We start from the raw sequence: 18615 nt of genomic DNA, 5'->3' as shown, positions 1-18615 counted from the left end.
ACACTTTGCAAATTTTGTGTGACAGTCTCTTCAAATGATGGAAAATTTTTTCATCTGCTTTTTTTTTTCTGTACAAACAGTGAAGCCTTCTTTTTATAACGCCAACCACTCTTACTGAAAAATAAAATTTGACCAATTTTAGCATCTATACTAGAGATTTGTCCCGAAAATTCAGTTCTCAGAATTGGAGACAAGAGGCCTGAGCTTTTATTTTGTCGCAATCACCTTCACCTTTAGGAGGGCTGGCTAGCTCTTCAATTATGTGATAGTAACCCACCACCCTTACTGCTTCATTTATAAAATACCTTGGGATTCTAAATGACTTTTCTACAAATGCTCAGCATGACCAACTTATCCAAAAAGAAGACAAGTAGACTACATCATCACGGAACAATCTCCCATTCCCTGTGATTTCCCAACTAGATTAAGTGATTGGAGGCCTGGGGCTGGCAGGCAGGGTTTGAAAAGACAACAGTGCACTATTATGTAAACAAGTATGCAAACTATAAGATGCTTATAGGGAATCCAGCAAAGTGTTTATATTCCCCATGATGACCACTTTAATTTTTTTCTAATATTATATATATATATATATATATATTTTTTTTTTTTTTTAAAGAGGAGTTTTGGTGCTTCTCTTTTTGCTGATCAGCATGTGCCTGATCGTCTCCTTGGTTGACCTGGTCTCACGGGTTTTCATCACAAAAGACAACTTGCCACATAAAGTTGGATTCATGTCAGGATTTCAATTTCTTGGTAACAGGCTTACCAGTTAATAAACAAGTTTTTATTAAGCATTTGCTAATGCCCAGTACTGTGCTGAGTACTTCAGGGAACTCCAGGACTTATAAGTATGAAGGTGGTATTTCATTTGAAGTGTTTATAATCTGGTAGAGAAAGATGAGTACATGAAAAATAATCAAGAGCCAAATGCCAGTTGTTACACAAATCCGTGTTACACAACACGTATCTGGTACTGAGTTTCTGGGAGGCACTTTGGAAAAAGTTGGACACGTGGTTTATTTTTTTTTTAATTATTATTTATTTTAAATTATTTAAATTAAAAAAATATTTTCAATATTTCAATAATTAAAAAATTTCAAAATTTTCAAAGATCTTCTTTTCTCCCCTGTCTTTCAACTCTAAGTTTCCTACTCAAAGGCAATCAATGTTACTGCCTTTTAATATATTTTTTCATATATACTTTATGCATCTATAAGTAAACGTGTATAGGTATTTTCTCCCCTTTTAGAATTACGAATAGTAACTACTCTGTGCCTTGAAATGCAGAGGTACTATGGTGTAGCTCACTATTAAAAGATGAGGCTTCCTCATCAATAGATGAGGGAGATTAAGAAATACAAACTTGCAGTTATAAAATATGAGTCATTTTGTACAGTGACTGATGAAATGTACAGTGTGGGGAATATAGTCAATAATCATGAGATATTTTTGCATGGTGACAGATGGCAACTAGACTTATTGTGGTTGTAGGTCAATTATATCAATGCTTTAAGAAACAAACAGATTCATAGAAAAAGAGATTAGATTTGTGGTAACCAGAGGCAGGAGGTGGGAGGAGGAGGAATTGGAGGAAGGTGGTCAAAAGGTATAAAATTCCATCTATAAGATAGTTAAGTCTTAGGGATACAATGTACCACATGATTAATTAATACAGCTGTATGTTATATGTGAAAGTTGAGTAAATCCAAAGTATTCTCATACAAGGAAAAATTTTTTTTCTTTTGTTTTGTATCTTTATGAGATGATGGATGTTCACAATATACTGTAGTAATTATTTCATGATGTATGTAAGTCAAATGATCATGCTGTTCACCTTAAACTTACACAGTGCTGTATGTCAACCATATCTTAATAAAACTGGAAAAAAAGAAAGCTGAGATTCTGGAGCCTGTGTTCTAATCTTGGCTCTGTCATTTTTTACTAATGTGACCTGGGACAAAAGTCACTGAGGCTATTTTCCAATCTCTAAAATGGAGGAAAATATGAGTGTTTGTTAAGGTTTAAATGCTATAAGGTATATTAAATGCTCAGAACAGTGTCTAGCATGTAGAAAGCCCTATAATATGTTAGGCATTATTATTATCATATAATATGTCTTAGAGATTGTTCTACATCAGCATAAATAGAGGACTCATTGATTTATTTCTGATTGCTTAATATTTCATTGAAGGACATCCTATACTGCGCTTGGACTTGAATACTCTTATACAAATAACATTTAGAAAATTAGTAAAACAGTGGTGTTAGGATTTCAGGAGGTAGGGCAACAGTGACAGTTTACAACCCTATATGGGGTAACATAATCTATTTTCCTTTACCTTCAACACTCAATTGGGGATTTTTTTCTTTTAATTGCTTTGTTAATTACTAATTAATTTAATTTAATTAATAATTAAAGTCAGTTAATATTTACTTACTGAATTAAACCATTTTTTTCCCCTTAAGTATGAAATGGTGAAGAGCTTGACTGGGATGTGTGCATGTGTGTGTATGCATGTGCACACTCTTCAAGCTGGGATGTGTGGAGAGCTAAGTCGTAAGTGGCAGGATATATGAATTCGAAGTTGTTTGCCTACACCAGTGCTTCTCAAACTTCTTTGGCCTCAGGATTCATTTTGCTCTCAAAATGTTTCGGATGCCTTTAAAAACTTCTTTTCAAATGGGAATGTTTGTCAATTTTTCCTGTGTTAGAAGTTACAGAAGAATTTAAAAAATATCAATTCATTTAAAACAACAATGAACCCATTACATGTTAATATAAGTAACATATTTCTACAAAAAAGATATTTTCCCCAAAAACATTAGTGAGAAGAATGGCATTGTTTTGCATTTTTGCCAATCTCTGTAATGTCTGGCTTAGACAAAGACAGCTGAATTCTCCTTCTTTATTCAATCTGTTATGACATCACATATCACGGAGCCTTTGGAAAACTTCACATATCATGTCCAGTCATGAGAGTATAGGAGTAAACAAGGCAAATTACATCTTAGAATTGTTAGCAACATGGATGGACTTAGAGACTGTCATACTGAGTGAAGTAAGTCAGACAGAGGAGAAATATCGTACGACATCCCTTATATATGTAATCTAAAAAGAAATGATAAAAATCAACTTAGGGTGTTTCAGGGGGCTCCCTGGTTCTTTGTGTCTCGGCACAGAAAGGATTCAGTGTGAGACAAAGTGATAGAGAAGAAGAGATTTATTAGGATAGGCTTACGAGCAGGCGGGCAAGAATGTGCCTCACTTTGAAACTTAGTGGGATACAGTTTCAAAATCAAAGGGAAAGTGGGGAGAGGGAGGAGCCCACCTTCCTCCTCATCCTCGAGTGGACGTTCTTACCTCATCAGTTCCTCCTCCACGTTGCGTGGGGAGTTTTCTTGTCCCTACATGGTCAGGCCAGGACTATCTCAGCACTCGAGAAAAATCATTTCAGGCCTCAATACAATGAGAGTCTTTCACTTTGATATGTCACCCTTCTATAAATTATTGACTTTCATGTGTACACAGAGTACGTCTTAAGGGTCATTAACTTGTTGAACTCGCTGGGCAGGATGTGGGTCTCAGGCCACTGTTTTACTGTTCCGGGGCATGTCTCATGCTTCTGTCGCATGGTTTTGCCGCTAAGCAAGCCTGCTTGGTTTTGTGGCTAAGCAAACCTTATTTCTTGAGTAGTCATTAATTTGCAGGGGTTTCTCATACTTTTTTCTTTACTCACAATCCCCTAGTGAGATTAATTACTTAATTACCTATCTGTCCTATCACAAGGACCTCAGTGAGAGGGTTTTTTGGCCCCAAATTTCTTCTCTGGGAGTGACCTTGAGCTCATGTCTTTAGGATCACACTTCTCACAGCATCTAGCCGACACTACCCCATTTTACAAGACATCACTAAAACAGAGTTAACAACATTCCCGGTTTTATAAAATATTTACCAGGTAAAACAGCTGGAGCCTCGGTAACATTGGGAAAAATGGATATAAGGCCAGATATTACAAAGAATGCTCATATATCTAATTAATATTTGTCCCCAAAGTCTAAAAGAATGTATCTAAAACTGGACTTTAAGAAACTTTATTATGGCCAAATTACTCTGAAAATTGACACACTAACTCGAGTTGCTTTAGTCACCAATGTGACAGTCCCCTGACCACATTTTTCTTGAATGGCACAGAGTTTCACTCTTTTTGTAAACAATTGTTAGTCTTTAAGGGTTCTTTTGGACTTCCCTGGTGGCTCAGACAGTGAAGCATCTGCCTACAGTGCGGGAGACCCAGGTTCAATCCCTGGGTGGGGAAGATCTCCTGGAGAAGGAAATGGCGGCCCACTCCAGTACTCTTGCCTGGAAAATCCCATGGACGGAGGAGCCTGCTAGGCTACAGCCCATGGGGTCTCAAAGAGTCGGACACGACTGAGCGACTTCACTTTGGGCAGAATATGGTCTTCTAGTCAGTCATGTCTGAACTGGTGGATTAACTCCATGTAATTATGCGTGAAAACCTGATATTGTGTGTTCATGATACTGTCCCTCACCACAGAATTTGAGAATTGGTGGTAACTGTGACTGCAGGAAAGGTATAAACAAGGGAACAATAAGTCAGTAGGCTTTGGTTGTGCATTGGTTGTTGAGGTTAATTGCTTACTTTCTCAGTGAGGGAAAAAAAACCTTAAAAACTGGAGTAAAGTTCCAATGGCAAAATCTCTGCTTTCCCAAAGATTGTTTCTGCTTGCGTTCAGTCATGTTTACCTTCATCTTGTCAGGGTAGCGCAGTGTAGCACAGAACATTTGTGATCAATAGATGTGATGAATAGGTAGGGAATGCTACTCCTGGGGGCTTTGCTGGAACTTGTGGTGCAGCACTTTGTAACTAAAGAATGGGGAGGGGAGGGTAAAGGAGCTTGTTTTCTAAATTTAGAACAAAGTAGCAGTACACACTGTGGATGTAAAATAAATATATGCAAACAACTGACAAAAATGTAAATTGTTTTATTGTCAACTGTTTATTGTCAACATTTTATTGTCAAATGTTTATTGAACCCCTACTATGTGCTCCACTAGCAGTATCATCAAAGTGTGCTGTGCTGGGCAACTTGCTGTGTATGCACAGGTATGAGCGGTCCTCTGACCCTGGAGCAGAGTTAACATGCTGGTTGTAGAGATAAACCCTCGAGGTAATAATAGATAAGAACAGAGATGCAGTAGATCCAGTACTGTAGAATTAGTATAGTATTGTGTTGTTATTGTCATGTTAGATAGAGCAGAGGTATGGGAAAACAGGCAAAAGCCTGAGAGATCCCTCTAGCTATGGACTGCAACCTTCCAGAATTCATATGTTGAACCTAATCTCTACTGTGACAGTGTTTGAAGGTGGGGACTTTGGGAGGTGACTAGGTCATGAGGGTGGAGCTCTGGTGAATAGAATTCAGTCCTAAAAGAGACCCCAGAGAGCTCCCTAGACCTTTTTGCTATGTACAAACACAGATCAAGATGGCTGTCTATGAACCAGGAAGCAGGTCCTCACTAGGCACTGAATCTGCTGGTACCTTTATCTTGGACTTACCAGGCTCTAGAACTGTGAGAAATAACTTGGGTTTAATATACATTACAATATGTAAAGGGCTTCCTAGGTGGTTCTAATGGTAAAGAACTCACCTGCCAATGCAGGAGACGTTAAGAGATGCAAGTTTGATCCCTGGATCAGGAAGATCCCCTGGTGGAGGGTATGGCAACCCATTCCAGTATTTTTGCTTGGAGAATCCCATGGACAGAGGAGCCTGGTGGGCTACAGTCCATAGGGTCACAAAGAGTTGGACAAGACTAAAGAGGCTTAGCAGGCATGCACACTATATGTAAAATAGATAGCAAGTGGGAAGTCGCTGTATAACACAGGGAGCTCAGCCCGATGCTCTGTGACAACACAGAGGGGAAGGATGGGGTGGGGGCTGGGAGAGAGGTTCAAGAGGGAGGGGACATATGTATACTTATGGTTGATTTACGCTTCTGTACGGCAGAAACCAACACAACATTGTAAAGCAATTATCCTCCAATTAAAAATAAATTAAAAAAAATAATAATTCATGTTTATAAGCCATCCAGTCTGTTAGAGCAGCCCAAAGAGACTAAGACAATTCCTGTCTGGGGTTGCCCCAGAAGGCTTTGTGGATCTGGTGTGATCTGAGCTCTAAGTTCTAGAAGAATAGAGTCATGTGGTATTGTTAACACCCACACCATTATTCATGATTTCCTGGCCTGAAACTAGATTTGTGGTATGTTAAATGTTCAAAATACCTAGTTATATAAACTTCTTTATTTCTCACAATCCTGTTGCTACCCAAGATGTAAAGTAGGAGAGAACCAAAGAATTTCCATTGTGATATTTTTTTAAATGAGTAAAGTGTAAATGATTCAGAAACATGGCGATTTTATTTCCCTTGAAATAGAGTTCCTGGTCCAAGGAGAAAATATGTGACCAGTGCAGTTTGCTGTTAGCCACAGGAGGCCTGTTCTGGCAGGGAGTGAGATTGGGGGTACTTTTTGACCAAAATAGCATTTCTTTGCCCTTTTTGCTACTGATCAACTGATGATGTTCCCATTTTGTTTGATTACATAATTTCCTGGGGAAAATATATTAAACATTGTTAATTAGGCATTTCCAGGTGTTCATTGGAAGGACTGATGTTGAAGCTGAAACTCCAATACTTTGGCCACCTCATGTGAAGAGTTGACTCATGGGAAAAGACCCTAATGCTGGGTAGGATTGGGGGCAAGAGGAGAAGGGGACAACAGAGGATGAGATGGTTGGATGGCATCACTGACTCGATGGACATGGGTTTGGGTAGACTCCGGAAGTTGGTGATGGACAGAGAGGCCTGGCGTGCTGCAATTCATGGGGTCGCAAAGAGTCGGACATGACTGAGCGACTGAACTGAACTGAACTAGAAAAATCTAATGGAATCAATTCTGTTTTGTTGTTGTAAAGAGTCTTAAGTTTTACTGCAAAAAGAGGTCTGGCCTTAGTCCTCAACTTCTTGATAGGAGAGTTTTTGTTAGCCTGGGGGCCTTGGCCCAGGCAGATACTCAGAAAGTGATAAAGGGTGGAGTTTGAGGTGGTGCGAGTGGACTTCCTGAGGGGCTGGAATGTGAGTTCCCACTGAATAAAGACTGGACACTGAGGCTTGGGTAACTTTCCTTGGTTGGTGATATTCAGTGCATACTGTCACACATCAATGCCAAGAGAGTGACAGCGTCATGATCCATTGGGACAGGAAATATGGGGAGTTCGCACTTGATTGAACTCTGCCCTGTACTTCTTTCCTTGCCTGATTCTAATCTTATCCTTTAGCTGTATTAAAGCATATAACCATAACAGCTTTCAGTGAGTTCTATGAGATCTTCCAATAAGCTGTCAAACCTAAGAGTGGTCTTGGGGATCCCTGAACTTGCAACTTGTGTCAGAAGTGAGTCTGGTCTTTTGTGTGGACTGTTTCTTCTCACTTCCCAGTTGGCTAAACTCTCGCAAGTTTAAAGGCACATCTGTATGCTGTGCAAAAATCCCTACCAGCTTGGCTTTACTGCCTGGAGTTTATCAACCTATCCTAATAAAGTGCAGGCCAGGATATTTCTCCCAATGCCTTGGGCAGGAAAAAGAATATCAAAGTAAAACAGTTTGGGAAAAGAAGACATTACACAGATAAAGATGTCCATCAAAGTACTTCTGTCCATCAGAAGACTGAATAGAGAACTGATTATATAAATTATGATATTCCATAGAGTAAATATTATTTTAAAAATCATATAGATATTTCTGTGTTAGTCGTTTAGTTGTGTCCAACTTTTTGCAACCACTTGGACTGTAGCCCACGAGGCTCCCCTGTACATGGAATTCTCCAGGCAAGAATACTGGAGTGGGTAGCCTTTCCCTTCTCCAGGGGATCTTTCTGATCCAGGGATTGAACCTGGGTCTCCCACATTGCAGGCAGTTTCTTCACCATCTGAGCCACCAGGCAACACTGTCACTACCTCATTACTTAAGAGGAGCTCTCTTGCCTCTGAAATTCTTTTATTGCCCAACCACCCATTCTGTATTTAAACATACACAGTCGTGAATTTAGGTAATATCGGGGGATTTATGTCTTGTTTCCTGAGCTGGAGGGTTAGCTCCCTGAGGGCAAGGGTCATGAACTGTGCTTCTCTGCACCTATCAATACTTGGGAAAGGAATTATGGGTAACAGATGTTTGCTGAATGCATGATTGATTGTGGATGCTGGCCCCATGCTGCCAAGCTCCAAGAGCAGCTAATTTCAAGACAAATGAGAGCAATAGCACAGCCAGGGTTCATGTATAACAAAAGAACTAAATCTGCTTGTCCTCATTAAGGCAATGAATAGATGATGAGCCAGCTTGTGTAAGCAAATTTGCTATTGACCTAAAGTTCATTTTCACAGGGACATTGCTGGTAAAGCCCTGAGCTTAACACTGCCTAGATAAGAATGCACATTAGCCAGTAGAGAACATGACAATAAAAGTGATGTGGTGAAAATAAACGCCTCAAAACAAAGAATACAATGCACTTGCTCTAGGAAGTAAGACTCATAACATGAGTTTTAGAATAATCAATACTTTCCCCATCCTAATGTTCAGGTCAACTTCCTGGGTAGGGGGCTACAGCAGAGCAGTAGTTACAGTTCTCCCTCTCCTGGATTGTCCTTTTGAAGGGAGGTGGCCTTGTGACTTGCTTTGGCCAACAAAATGTTCATGGAGGCGATGCATGTCATTCCCCAGCAGAAGCATTTAAGAATCTGTGGCCAACTCTCCAAGCTATCTTCCTTTGCTGCACCAATCACGGGAGCAGATATTTGGACAGAGATGCAACAAAATCAGAGCATGCTGATGGAGTGCATTCACTTAAGCTACACTTACTGAGTACCAGTCTCAGTGTGAAGCACTGTCGGACAGGATATGGCAGTCTCTATGCTCATGGACTTTCCTGTCTGCAGGGCAGACAGCTATTTTTGACTTGTGTAAATCAGCATTTAACTCTGTCAGTGACTCATGTTATGAAGGGAAGTAGAACATGTTAATAACCTCAGATATGCAGATGACACCACCCTTATGGCAGAAAGTGAGGAAGAACTAAAGAGCCTCTTGATGAAAGTGAAAGAGGAGAGTGAAAAAGTTGGCTTAAAGCTCAATGTTCAGAAAACTAAGATCATGGCATCTGGTCCCATCACTTCATGGGAAATAGATGGGGAAACAGTGGAAACAGTGGCAGACTTTATTTTTGGGGGCTCCAAAATCACTGCTGATGGTGATTGCAGCCATGAAATTAAAAGATGCTTACTCCTTGGAAGGAAGGTTATGGCCAACCTAGATAGCATATTTAAAAGCAAAGACATTACTTTGGCAACAAAAGTCTGTCTAGTCAAGGCTATGGTTTTTCTAGTGGTCATGTGTGGATGTGAGAGTTGGACGGTGAAGAAAGCTGAGCGCCGCAGAATTGATGCTTTTGAACTGTGGTGTTGGAGAAGACTCTTGAGAGTCCCTTGGACTGCAAGGAGATCCAATCAATCCATCCTAAAGGAGATCAGTCCTGGGTGTTCATTGGAAGGATTGATGTTGAAGCTGAAACTCCAATACTTTGGCCACCTGATGCGAAGAGCTGACTCATTGGAAAAGACCCTAATGCTCGGTAGGATTGGGGACAGGAGGAGAAGGGGACGACAGAGGATGAGATGGTTGGATGGCATCACTGACTCAATGGACATGGGTTTGGGTGGACTCTGGGAGTTGGTGATGGACAGGGAGGCCTGGCGTGCTGCAATTCATGGGGTCGCAAAGAGTCGGACACGACTGAGTGACTGAACTGAACTGAGAACATGTCAATAGAGCATGTTACGTGGACATCCTGAAGTCTAATGGGAGGGTTGATTTAATGACAAGTAGAAGTTACCAGTTAAAAAATATCCCTGGCTGGTTTCCTGAGGCAGAGAAGGGAGTATTCAGTTTGAAGAAAAGACCAGCACGGCTGGACAGGAAAAACTGAGGGCACAGTGCACCAGGCTGATGAAACATGTAGAAATTACAGTGTACAGCCTTGTGGGCTTTGTTAAAGATTCCAATCTCTTATTCTAAAACTTATTTGGGTATTCCTGAAGCAAACAATTAATGGTCATGTATCACTCTCTTATTATACCTTTCTCTACCCTAGCAGCCTTGTGGAGTGGTACTGAGCTCCTTCTTGCTGAGGGAGATTAAAGCAAGTTAAGAGGTTGAGCAGATACCCCTGTCTGATGAGGTCCCTGTGTGGCATCTCCCACTCCTCTGCAGCTCCCATTGTGCCAACCAGCAAATCAGGCAGGGTTCTTCAGAAGGGACCAGGATCTGGGACTTCCCTGGTCGAGTGGCTAGGATGCTGAGCTCCCAGGACAGGGGGCCTCCTCGGTTCGATCCCTGGTCAGGGAACTAGATCCCACATGCCTCAACTAACATCTGATATAGCCAAATAAAAATAGATATTTTTTTTTTTAAAAAAGGCATTTTTTTTACAGGTAGTATATGGGTTATGGAATCGTGGAGAAATGGATTGTGAGTTTGTTTCCGGGAAGACCACAAAGCCACCCCATGTTACTGGGCCACCAAGAAAACTGCTGCCCTGTCACAATGAAGCTGCTGCCTGTTGAAACTGGAAGCAGCTGCTGTATCTGTTAACTCAAAACAACATGCATCAGGAAATTAGACATCATGTGACCTGCCCCTGTCCCCATGCACCTCACTTGCAAATTCAAGGCTGGCACCGGGTCAGCAGAACTTAAATCACAACCAGAGCCTAGCTTGAGGGCAGGCTGGGGAAAGGTATTTTAAGTCTGTAGTCTCTGCAATAGGAAAACCTGCTGGAAGGGGGTTGAAAGAGATTTTGAGCATATTATTCATGGTGTTCATCACACCACTTATCAAAAGAATAAAAGTGAGATCCCTGCTTTTGAAAATCTTCCAGTTCTCACTTTAGCTCTTTAAAATCTTGTACTTACCTAGTGCCACTCTCCTTGTCTTCCTATTGTCTTTTCCCCTATCAAGCATCAAGTCACTGTAAAAGTATGTATTTCTCCACTTCTTTTGCACTTGTCTAAAGCATGTCCCTGCCTTTCTATCCATCTATTCCTTGCTTTTGGAACATTAGAAGCTGTAAGAGGGCAAGTTCTTCGTCACAAATGAGCTTTGTCAGAACCTAGCACTGTGTGATGTAAATACACATGCTTACTATACAAATGTTATTTGTCTAATTAAGTTTCTCTATAAGGAAGCTGCTCCTGTTTGAGAATATTTAAAAGGGAGCAGAAGTAATGCAATTGGGATGAGCTACTCTGAGCATCCAGCTTAAGGACCAGAGGAAGGAGATACTTCAAATGTTTCTGGGCCTTTATTATTTTCTGTAACTATTTGGACATTGCTTTTATAATTCTGATTTTCTTTATATTTCCCTTATCTAAGACTGCTTTCATGATCAGGCTATGTCTAGATAGAACTTCAATTCTCAGAATTCTGTGTAAGTCTTGTTCTCCTGGTGCTGGACACAGAGGTGGTGATATCTAGGTAAGGAAAATGTTCAGTTCAGCTCAGTCGCTCAGTCGTGTCCGGCTCTTTGCAACCCCATGGGCTACAGCATGCCAGGCTTCCCTGTCCATCACCAACACCTGGAGCTTGCTCAAACTCATGTCCATTGAGTCGGTGATGCCATCCAACCATCTCATCTTATGTCGTCCCCTTCTCCTCCTGCCTTCAATCTTTCCCAGCATCAGGGACTTTTCCAAAGAGTCAGTTCTTCGCATCAGATGGCCAACGTATTGGAGTTTCAGCTTAAGCATCAGTCCTTCCAATGAATATTCAGGACTGATTTCCTTTAGGATTGACTGGTTGGATCTCCTTGCAGTCCAAGGGACTCTCAAGAGTCTTCTCCAACACCACAGTTCAAAAGCATCAATTCTTCAGCACTCAACTTTCTTTATAGTCCAACTCTCACATCAATGCATGACTACTGGAAAAACTATAGTTTTGATTAGATGGACCTCTGTTGGCAAATAACATCTCTGCTTTTTTATATGCTGTCTAGGTTGGTCATTGCTTTTCTTCCAAGGAGCAAGCATCTTTTAATTTCATGGCTGCAGTCACCATCAGTAGTGATTTTGGAGCCCCCCAAAATAAAGTCTCTCACTGTTTCCATTGTTTCCCCTTCTATTTGCCATGAAGTGATGGGACCAGATGCCATGATCTTAGTTTTCTGAATGCTGAGTTTTAAGCCAACTTTTTCACTCTCCTCTTTCACTTTCATCAAGAGGCTCTTTAGTTCTTCTTCACTTTCTGCCATAAGGGTGGTGTCATCTGCGTATCTGAGGTTATTGATATTTCTCCCAGCAGTCTTGATTCCAGCTTGTGCTTCCAGCCTGTGCTTCATGCAGCCTGGCATTTCAGTTGATGTATTCTTTCCAACATCAGGAAAATGTTGGGAGTATCTAAATCCATCTGGATACTTCTGAGCTCAAATGGATACATTCTTCACATTACAATTTTCCAATCAGGAAATGAGTTCACTGTAGGAAATAACTGAGGACCAATAGCCCCACAATGGGAGTGAAGATCCCATAGGCAGGCTTGTTACTATATCCTTATTGTAACTCTGTATAATAAGGGATGCATGGGTGGAAGATAATGAGAAAGGACTAAGTTTTAGGGGTTGTAGAGAGGCCAGGAATGTATTGGCTGCACCTAAAATCCTGCACTCAAGGCTGGTCTCTGTCTTCTGTTACCTTGGGACCCCAGAGGAGCCTTGGGTACAAGCAGTGAGTGAGTGAGTGAGTGAGTGAATGTCGCTCAGTCCTGTCCGACTCTTTGCAACCCTATGGACTATGCAGTCCATGGAATTCTCTAGGCCAGAATCCTGGAGTGAGTAGCCTTTCCCTTCTCCAGGGTATCTTTCCAACCCAGGGATCGAACCCAGGTCTCCTGCATTGCAGGCAGATTCTTTACCAACTGAGCCACAAGGGAAATACAAGAATACTGGAGTGGGTAGCCTATCCCTTCTCCAGAGGATCTTCCTGACCCAGGAATCGAACCATGATCTCCGGCATTGCAGGCGGATTCTTTACCAAATGAGCTAAAATTGTTATTATTATAACTTCTATTTTACAGAAGAAGATACTGAGATTTACAGGTTACAAATGTCTAGGATTACACAAAATAGTAGTTGAAAAAACCTAAATATAATAAGTAAGACTTTGTTTGGGCAACATATTTCAACTCTTATTCTTTTGTCTACTATTTACCTCTACATTTCAACATACTACACTTTTATTTCAGCTTTAGATATTGTATATGGTCTTCCTAGTAGGGCAGATGAGAATTTATTTCTGTAAACCTCTACAAATTTCCCCTTTCCACAGCCCTTCAACACGGTTATTCCAGAATTTTAATATAACATTAGTATTATATTGTTATGCAAAAAACTGTTCAGTTTAACCATAAAGTATGCCAAAAATATGTACACATTTTTTCTGTAATTAGTAATAACTTCATTTTTTAGTAACCTTAGTGAGATGAAAGTCACATAAAATACAATTTATTTAATGTGTACACTTCACTATTTTTAAATAGATTCATAGAGTTGCGCAGGCTTTTCTACAGACAATTTTAGGACATTTTAACCACATCAAAAAGAAATCTCTTGCTACATGTATATGGATGGCTGAATCCGTTCTCTGTTACCTGAAACTATCACAATTGTTTGTTAATTTGTTATATTCCAACGCAAAAGAATGTGTTTTTAAATAAAAGAAAAAAAAAAAAGAAAGAAACCTTTTGGGATCTCCAGGATGGCCTAGTGGCTAAGATTCTATGCTCCCATTACAGGGGGCCAGGGTTCAATCCCTGATCAGGAAACTAGATTCCATATGCAGCAAGTAAAGATTCCCAGTGCTGCAATGAAGACTGGAGATCCCGTAGCCAAATTCCTCAAAACTGTTGACAAGTGTTGGTTTGTTTTTGCCTATCTTCTATTCATATCTATCAGTTTCTCGCTAGTCTTTATATCATAGATCAGTTTTCAAATGCCACAAATTCTTTGACATGCCTTCTTTTACAGAGTGAAACTCCCTGCACCTAGGGTATGGACTGGACTTAGGGACTCACTTCTAATGCCTGGAATAAGGTGGGAGGGATGGTGTGTGATCCATGAATCATGTGCTCTGGCAAGTCAGTTGCGGTTTTGTGAGACTGTATCAGGCAGCCTATGAAGAGGCCCACGTAATTACCTTCCACGAGGAGGATACAATAGGACAGCTTTCCTAGCTTGATGGCTTTGCTACTGTTATGGTAGTTAAACAATATTGCCTCGGGCTTTTTGAAGCTGCCTTTTCTGCCCTGTCCCCCACTTTATATGGATCTTCTCTTGCCTTTGCTCGTAGTATCTCTGTGCTACTCAATTTGTTTACTTAAATAATTTAAAGAATTAATTATTTCTGGCTCTACTGGGTCTTTGTTGCTATGCACGGGCTTTTTCTAGTTGTGGGGAGCCAGGGCTACTCTCTAATTGCAGTGCACAGGCTTCTCATTGCAGTGGCTTCTCTTGTTGTGGGGCACGGGCTCTAGGGAACACAGGCTCAGTAGTTGCAGCTCGCAGGCTCTAGAGCACAGGCTCAATAGCTGTGGTGCACAGCCGTGGTTGCCCCACAGCCTGTGGAATCTACCCAGACTGGGGATCTAACCCGTATCCCCTGAATTGGCAGACAGATTCTTAACCACTGGACCACCAGGGAAGTCCTGTGCTACTCAATTTAGATTCTATTACCACAGATCCTTCTCTGTGAAGGCCTCTGTCCTGGAAAGGAAATTCAGTTAGTTAGTTCTGAGATTTAATAGGACCCAGATTGTCCCATACCATCTAATCTTTCCTTTGCCTTCACCCTTAGAACCCAGCTCTGGCACTGTTCCCAGAAAAAACCCAATTATCTTTCTATACCAAGTGGGCACATGTAGAATTTAGCGTAAGTGCCTTTGGCAGTTTGATTGGAGTTTGCTGTTGTTCAGTGTCACCCGAAGACCCTTTGCCCGCTTTCTACCTCCCCTTGCCCACTTGCTGATACCCTGTAGGTCTCATTGATGTCAGTTAATCAGCCCTTTCCTTGTATTTCAGACTTCACAGGATATCTTACTACTCTCATAGCAGATGATTGTCATGCATTTGTTGTGATGATGTTATTGTTGAAGGATTAACATGTTGTTTTATTCTGCTTTTTCCATTTATCTTTTAATCACGTGTGATTGTGTGCTCAGTCATGTCCCACTCTTTTGCGACCCCATGAACTGTAGGATTAGGTAGATTCGAAACTACACAATGTCACTTTAATCTAGCACAGAAACTATCACATTTTTAATTTCTAAAATTTCCTCTGTCCCCTGGAGTTCCCCTCTCGTTCATCTTCTGGTTCTTGGTTTATGGACCCAAGAACTCTCAAAGTATAATAGTGACTTAAAAAATTCTTTTCTTCTCCTTACACTATCCTTATTTTCTCCAAGTTTCCTTTTTCTTACTGTTTCTGCATCTCATTTTCTTCTCAGACTCTTTCCTCAACTACCTTGAGATCTTTGGCCCAACCCAAGCATATACAGCATGAAGTGTGTGTGTGCTCAGTAGTGTCCAATTCTTTGTGACCCCGTGGACTGCAGCCCACCAGGCTCCTCTCTCCATGGGATTTCCCAGGTAAGAATACTGAAGTGGGTTGCCATTCCCTCCTCCAGGGGAACAGAATGAAGGGCTCTGTGTATATACATAATAGTGTGTTGGATGCTCAGTCATGTCTGATTCTTTGTGACCCCATGGTCTGCAGCCCGCCAGGCTTCTCTGTTCACAGAATTCTCTAGGCAAGAATACTGGAGTGGGTAGCCATTCCCTTCTCCAGGAGATCTCTCTGACCCAGGGAATGAACCCAGGTCTCCTGCATTGCAGGCAGATTCTTTACCATCTGAGCCACCAGGGAGCCCATAGGATGTGTCAATCAGTGGGCTTCTCTGTAATTGCTTGGGCAGCTGCGGCTTCATTTAGTATCTGTAGGGTTCCTCTCTTGGGTTGGTCAGTTTCCTACATAGGTGTCCTTCCACCTATTTCCACTGGGTGGGGGAAGAGGGTGACTAAGTTTGGCTGCCAGTGTGTTCTTAGAGGACCTACAGGGGGAATAGGGAGAGATCTCATTTTTCTGTACATAGACTTTATTCAACCTCTGTATCCAATAAGGTACTCAAAACATGACCCGAGTCTCTGAATCCAGATCCTTTGTGTTTCAACTGGTTCTGAAAGTAAACTTTCTGTCTTTTCCAGGGTGGGAAAAGGAGCAGTCTCTGTCTGCCCTGGGGTGAGAAATGGAATTGGATAGTTTAACTTCTTACACTTTTAAACTAATCATATTGTTTTCACCCCTACCCATACCCACGTCTTCCTTCAAAGTTACCTGGTACAATTACTGGTACACTTACTGAAACTTTGGGTTTCTGAAATTTGAAAAATTATAAAATATTTACCCTAGCTTTTGCATGGAATTAAGTGAAAGTCAGGTAAACGCATCTTCATGCTCTCTAGATTCCTAAATTTTGTTGACATCTATCCAGTTTTCTATATCCTTACAGATTTAAGTGGTTGTGTTTTTTAAATTCCTAACATGGGTAAACACATGTTTACCTTTGCCATCTTTTTTTTAATAAATTTTATTTTCTGTTGTTATTATTTGCAAAGCAGATCACATTGTAATCTTTTAAAATTTTGTTTATTTTTAATGGACGATAGTTGCTTTACAATATTGTGTTGGTTTCTGCCATATATCAGTGTGAATCAGCCATAGGCATACATATGTCCCCTCCCTCTTGCCACCTTCCCTTGCCTAAATTCATCGAGAATAGTAGTATTAACCAATGCTAGAAATGTATCTACAATAATACGTTTTCAAGACAAGACAAGAGCTCTGAATAGGGCTGAAGTAATAGGCCCATTAGACAAGTGGCTTAAGATACCATGTGCCACCAGAATGCCTTAGAACTGAGTGACTGAGTCAGTTTTTAAAAATTACCAAGGAGTTTTACTTTGTATTTCTTAAAACCCATTTAGATTTTTAAAAATTATGTCATACTTATAAATACATAAGGAGAAAAAAGCAAAAAGTCATTAAAGCATTTTTAAAACTTCTTTACATTTAGAGTCAGCCTTCCGAATCATATTTTTAAAATATATTTTAATTAAAAATTTTTTTTAAAACTCACAGAACATAAAATTTAACATCTTAACCAGTTCAAAATCTGCAGTTCAGTAGTGTTAAACATATTCACATTGCTGAACAACTGGTCTCTTGAACTTTACCTTACAAAAATAAAACCCTGTATGCATTAAGACAACTCCCAATTTTCCTCTCCCCCAAGTCCTGGCAACCACTGTTCTACAATCTGTTTCTATATATCTGATTCCTCTATATAATTCATGCAAGTGGAATCATACAGTACTTGCCTTTTTGTGACTGGCTTTTTCCTCTTACATTCTCAAGCTTCATTCATGTTGTAGTATGTGTCATGCTTTTTAATGAAATAAGTTTTGGGAAGAAAGAAAAACACATTTCCCCTTAACAAGCAACACTGAAAGTATGATTCACTCTGAAAACACTGGATCAAAATTTTAAGGCCTTTGAAAGTATTCCTTGAAAATTTTAAATAAACGTAAAGCCAAAACCTAAGGATGGAAGAACAAAAAAGGTATTCCTCACTTTTGCAAAAATAAATGAAAATCACTTAAAAGTAAGAGAAATAATGTGTCAGATATGTATTATCCTTGGGGTTTCATGGCAAATAGCCTCACCAACTGATAATACAGTAAATTATCAACAATAATTACTCAACTAAATGCCAGCCATTAGTTTTCCCAAAGAGCTTTTAAGTGAATTCCTCTGATTCTGAGAGAAGAGGCAAAACCTCAGATTTCTTTTGTGGCTATAATCTAATTATGCTATGGTCTGAAAAGTTCCCCAAATTCAGTTTCCAGGGTTTGTTTTCCTTCACAGTGTAAAACCCACCACAGAGATGAGGGGGAAGCCCGACTTACAGCTTGAGTTGCTGTGAGAAAGCCTGAGAACTTGTTCAAGTTTGTATATAAAGAGGAATTTCCCAAAGACATTTTGAAAGCATTTCTTTTCTAAGTATGAGCATGGTAACCTATTGCTTAACCCACTGGGTATCAAGAAATAGGTGGGTGGTTTCCCCTTTGCTCTCACAAGCCCGCCTTCCTCATACTTGTAACTTTTCTGATTCCCTGTAAGCTCTCAGAAGCTTTCTTTTCCTTTCTGCTTTCCTCGTTCCCCACTGTGTGTTGTTTCCTCTGTGTGGTTTCTTACCCTCCCTGGCTCCTGGCCCTTCCCATTCGGCTCTGTAGTGTCCTCATGTACACAGAGAACCCAGCAGGGCCTCACCAGCTAGGTGGGGTTTCATGTGGGTAAATGACCACATCCTGGAGCACCATCCAGCAGTGTTTTCTTAAGACTTGGGAGTTGAAGTCACAACATTTAAGGAGGGG

The 18615-nt window shown here is 40.5% G+C and overlaps 2 protein-coding genes across 3 annotated transcripts in view; one reads left to right on the top strand and one right to left on the bottom strand.

Annotated features, from left to right (window-relative positions):
- SAMD7 (sterile alpha motif domain containing 7) overlaps window positions 1-18615 on the bottom strand; it is a 69194-nt gene that overhangs the window by 44518 nt on the left and 6061 nt on the right. The window lies entirely within an intron of this gene.
- The window catches only part of LRRC31 (leucine rich repeat containing 31), a 40859-nt gene continuing 25216 nt past the window's right edge, over window positions 2973-18615 (top strand). Inside the window, exon 1 of one of the 2 annotated variants that reach the window (XM_081570837.1) lies at window positions 2973-3062. The gene's annotated coding sequence lies outside the window, so the exon portion shown is untranslated. The remainder of the gene's footprint in view (window positions 3063-18615) is intronic. The other variant, XM_081570835.1, reaches the window with a different exon arrangement.

This window comes from Giraffa tippelskirchi, chromosome 2, assembly GCF_054371585.1.
Source record: "Giraffa tippelskirchi isolate mGirTip1 chromosome 2, T2T-mGirTip1v1.2.pri, whole genome shotgun sequence".
Classification (NCBI taxonomy): domain Eukaryota; kingdom Metazoa; phylum Chordata; class Mammalia; order Artiodactyla; family Giraffidae; genus Giraffa; species Giraffa tippelskirchi.
The sequence above is the reverse complement of the archived record's forward strand: the minus strand, read 5'-3'. Positions and strand labels throughout refer to the sequence as shown.